Consider the following 5,342-nt stretch of genomic DNA (forward strand, 5'->3'; position numbering starts at 1 on the left):
ATAGAGAGACAGAGGGAGAATGAGACAGAGACAGAGAGAAACAGAGACGGAATGAAAATGAGACAGAGAGAATGAGAGAGAGAATGAGAATGAGGCAGAGAGAGAGAGAGAGAATGAAACAGAGAGGCAAGCATAGATAGAATGAAATAGATATAGACAGAGAGAGACACAGTGTTTGAGAGAGGGGTTGTTGAGTAGTTTGAAAAGGAGAATGTAAAACATAAGGGACGAATTTTCATCTATTTACACCAGTAATTTCGGTTCATTCTGGACGGAATCGGCTGAACCAGGGCAAAAGATCAGGGGAATTTTAGTCAGTGAGTTGCACCCAAAAACACTTCCGTTGGCATTTACAGCCATCTTTTACATTGGTTGAAAATTAAATTGTCCAGGGTCAGGTTCCGCCCACAGAACTGACCAGTTCCCCCGGTCGACATTGCGAGATTCCACCGATTGCGCTCGGTCGGGACGCCCTTCAAATTGTGTTCGTTTTGTTAGGCACTCCTGCATTAGTGGGCACGTTTTAAACGGTTCTTCACATCAAAAAAATAATAATTTACGAAGTAATTGACTGGTGTACATCAACAAAAGAAATTCATTGTTCAATATGGTTGTTTAATTCATTTTCAGTGATTATAAACCAGGTTACTCACAGGTGGAGGGCTGGAAACTTTGATTAAAAATGCTTATTTTTGGTGAAGAACCCGATTTTTAGCTGCACTGATAAATCTGCACCATGTTACCAATCCTAAATACATCAAGGAATAATTTTAATGTAAAGAAAATAAAATAAGTAATTATGTTTTACTAGCTGCCCTGTGTGCTGGTTTATTGAAGATTATACGTTTGTGAATATGCAAATATATTTTAAAAGGCCCTGATCCCTGGTCTTTGCTGATTACCGGATAGTTTATTGGGTAAAGGCCCTGATCTCTGGTCTGTACTGATTCACCTGATGGTTTACTCAGTAAAGGCCCTGATCCCTGGTTTGTGCTGATTCACCTGATGGTTTACTGGGAAAAGGCCACGATCCACGGTCTGTGCTGATTTTCTGATAGTTTACTGGGTAAAGGCCCTGATCCCTGGTTTGTGCTGATTCACCTGATGGTTTACTGGGAAAAGGCCACGATCCACAGTCTGTGCTGATTTTCTGATAGTTTACTGGGTAAAGGCCCTGATCCCAGGTCTGTGCTGATTCACTGATAGTTTACTGCGTAAAGGCACTGATCACTGGTCTGTCCTGATTCGCCTGATGGTTTACTGGGTAAAGGCACTGATCCCTGGTCTGTGCTGATTCACTGATAGTTTACTGGGTAAAGGCCCTGATCCCCGGTCTGTGCTGATTCTCTGATAGTTTACTGGGTAAAGGCCCTGATCCCTGGTTTGTGCTGATTCCCTTATAGTTTACAGGGTAAAGGTCCGGATCTCTGGTTTGTGCTGATTCGCCTGATGGTTTACTGCGTAAAGGCCCTGTTCCCTGGTTTGTGCTAATTCTCTGATAGTTTAATGGGTAAAGGCCCTGATCCTTGGTCTGTACTGATTCACTGATCGTTTACTGGATATAGGCCCTAATCCCTAGTTTATACTGATTCGCCTGATGGTTTACTTGGTAAAGGCACTTTTCCCTGGTTTGTGCTGATTCTCCGATAGTTTAATGGTAAAGGCCCTGAACTCTGGCCTGTGATGATTCTCTGATAGTTTACTGCGTAAAGGCCCTGATCCCTAGTCTGCGCTGATTCACTGATCATTTATTGGGTAAAGGCCCTGATCCCTGTTTTTTGCTGATTCCGTGAGGGATTGCTGGATAAAGGCCCTGATCCCTGGTCATTGCTGATTCCCTGATAATTTACTGGGTAAAGGCCTTGATACCTGGTCTGTGCTGATTACCTCATGGTTTCCTGGACAAAGGCTCTGATCTCTCTGAGTCCTCTCTCTCTTTGTCCCTTTCTGTCTCTGTGTCTGTCTCTCTCCCTCTCTCTCTGTCTTTCTCTCTCTCGGTATGTCTATCTATGCCTCTGATTCTGTTTCTCTCCCTCTCTGTCTGTCTGTCTGTCTCTCTCGGTCTCATTTGTCTCTGTCTCATCCTTTCCCTCTCTCTGTCTCTCTACCTTCCTCTCTGTCTCTCTATCTCTGTTTCTCTCAGTCTTTTTTTGTCCCTCTCTTTCATTTAATTCTTAGAATCATAGAATCATTAAATGGTTACAACATGGAAGGAGGCCATTCGACCCGTCGAGTACTTGCTGGCTTTCTGCAGGAGCAATCCAGCTACTTCCACTCCGCCGCCCTATCACCGTAGTCCTGATTTATTTCCCTTCAAATAATTTTCCAATTCCCTTTTGAAAGCCTCGATTCAATCCAATGCCGGCTCTTTATAAGGGCAATCAAGTGAATCCCACTCCCCCGCTCTTCCCCCGTATCCGTGTAATGTTTTCCCCTTCAAGTATTTATCCAATTACATTTTAAACTCCACTTCTGAATCTGCTTCCACCGTCCTTTCAGGCAGTGCTTTCCAGATCATAACGACTCGCTGCATAAAAAAGTTTATCCTCATGTCGCCTTTGGTTCTTTTGCCAGTCACCTTAAATCTATGTCCTCTGGTTCTTGGTCCTTCCGCCAATGGGAACAGTTTAATTCTCTCTACTTTGCCTACACCCTTCATGATTTTGAACACCTCTATGAGTTCTCCTCTCAACCTTTTCTGCTCGAAGGAGAGCAACCCCAGTTTCTCCAGTCTATCCACGTAACCGAAGTCCCCCATCCCTGGACTTATTCTCGTAAATCTCTTCTGCACCCTTTCAAAGTCCGTCACAGCTGTACTAAAATGCGATGCCCATAACTGGACTCAATACTCCAGTTGTGGCTGAACCAGTGTTTTATAAAGATTCGTCATAGCCTGTTTGCTTTACTACTCCATGCCTCGATTTATAAAGCTCAGGATCCCGTATGTTTTCTTAACAGCTTTCTCAACCTGCCCTGCCACCTTCAACGTTTTGTGCACATATACCCCCAGATTTCTCCGTTCCGACAGCCCTTTTAGATTTGTACCATTTAGTTTATATTGCCTCCCTTCGTTCTTCCTCTGAAATGTTTCACTTCACAGATTCTTGTGTTAAATTTCATCCGCCACATTCCACCAAACTGTCTATGTCCTCTTAAGGTCTATCACTATCCTCCTCACTGTTCATCACTATCCTCCTCACTGTTCACCACCCTTCCAAGTTTTGGGTCATTCGCAAATTTTGAAATTGTGCCAAGTCAGTAATATATATATATATATAAAAAGCAGCGGTCCCAGCACCGACCCCTGGGGAACACCACTGTACACCTCCCTCCACTTAGAAAAACAACCGTTCACCATTTCACTCTGTTTCCTATTAGTTAGCCGATTTCATATCCATGCTGCCACTGCCCCTTTTATTCCATGGGCTTCAAATTTGATGACAAGCTTATTATGCGACACTTTATCAAACGCCGTTTGGAAGTCCATATACACCGCATTAACCGCATTGCCCTCATCTATCCTTTCTTCTACCTCATCCAAAAATGTTTTTCAAACTACCTCGTCCGGCAAAGCTGAGGCCAACGTTAGCAGATCAACAACAACCTGCATTTACATTGCGCCTTTAACGTAGTAAAACGTTCCAAGGCACTTCACAAGAGCTTAATCAGAACAACGATTGACTCTGAGCCAAAGAAGGAGACATTAGGACTGAGCTTGGTCAAAGAGCTCAGGGCCTCGCCAACTGATGGCACGGCCGCCAATGGTGGAGCGAAGGAATTTGGGGATGAACAAGAGAGCAGATTTGGAAGAACGCAGAGTTCTCGGAGGCGACATGGAAAGAGGGAAATGAATGACATTTAAACACTTGATCCACTTGTCACTGAAGTGTCTGAAACTAATAATAGGAACTACAGTTTAAAAAAGTACTGACAAATGGTAAAACTGCTTTCTTGACAAAAGGAATCTCGACTGAGCTTTTAAAGATAAATTATTAACAGGCGTTCCCACGAACTCAACTGACTCGCCGACCCAGGCTCCACCCCTCAAGCACCACGATTGGTGCAGAACACGCTGCTCCCGTGGCCCTCAGGCCTGGGCTCTCTTCCTGTTGGTTTTTGGGGCAATCAATCACCACTCGCCAACATTATGCTGCCGGGTGAAGTTGAGGTTCTCAGAGGAAGAAAATAAAATGAGGCCTTGAATCTGAGTTGGGGAATTAGAGAAACATGATTCAGTTCATAAACTTAGCTATTTAAAATCAAATTAAATGAAAAGCTGCAATTAATATTGGCGTGTCTTTGGCTCTCTGCTCCAAATGCACTTCTTTCGGTTCAGGATATCATTTACACATCGAGCTGACTTTAAAGCTCCTCAAGACCCATCTTTTGTTTCTTTACTTGCCCCATTACCAGCATCCTCCCCTTGCACCATCATCACTTTTGTCGCTTTATCACTCCTGCACTCTATCACAGACAATCCCTTTTGTTCTTACCCATCCCGCCTTTTTCCTGGCTCTGTACCTGCTTTAAAAACTATTAAATCTTTAATTTTTTCCAGTTCTGACGAAACCTGAACTCTGACCTGAAATGTTAACTCTGTTTCATTATCCACTGATGCTGCCTCACTTGCTGAGTCTTTCCAGCAATTTCTGTGTTTATTTCACATTTGCAGCATCCGCAGTATTTTGCTTTTGATGGATAAAACTCGCCCTTCTGAACCCATCACTGAAATATCAGCAAGAGGGGCTTGCAATGGTGGATGACCTTAGCCAGAATGCCCCGCGCGGTCTCGCTCCAGTAGGAGTGCAGCGCGCATGCGCGGGAAGGGCTGGTAGCCGGAGCATGCGCAATGCGGGTCCCGGACTCTGAGCGGGACCGAGCGGAGACTCAGCAACACCAGTGCGGCTCAGGCCCCGAATCAGACCCGGGGGGCCCATCGGGCGGGGGCCCCGATCACCATTAAACCCATCACCCAGCCCCTCCCCCGTCCTACCCGCCGCTTCCCGGTTTCTTCTCCCGTTGCCAACGATTCCGACTCTCGACAAACCACAGGACCGAGGCGCTCCCAGAATGCAGGGCGAGGCTGGGGAGCATGCGCAGTCCGAGCGAGATATCAGCGTCTGGCGGAGATAGAGGGGTTTCTGGGGCGCGTTGGACTGTGAGGCCTTTGGCCGCCATTAATCACCAGGTATCGGTCAGCGTTCAATTGCCCGCGTCGTGCACAGAACCGTGTCTGTAAATACAGACTGAGGAATTCAGAGCCGGTTTGCGAAACAGGCACTGACCGGACAATGTGGAACAGAGTTTCTCATACTTGTTTTCTCGTGGCCCAGTGGAAGAAA

This window comes from Heptranchias perlo, unplaced genomic scaffold (assembly GCF_035084215.1).
Source record: "Heptranchias perlo isolate sHepPer1 unplaced genomic scaffold, sHepPer1.hap1 HAP1_SCAFFOLD_64, whole genome shotgun sequence".
NCBI classification, from domain to species: domain Eukaryota; kingdom Metazoa; phylum Chordata; class Chondrichthyes; order Hexanchiformes; family Hexanchidae; genus Heptranchias; species Heptranchias perlo.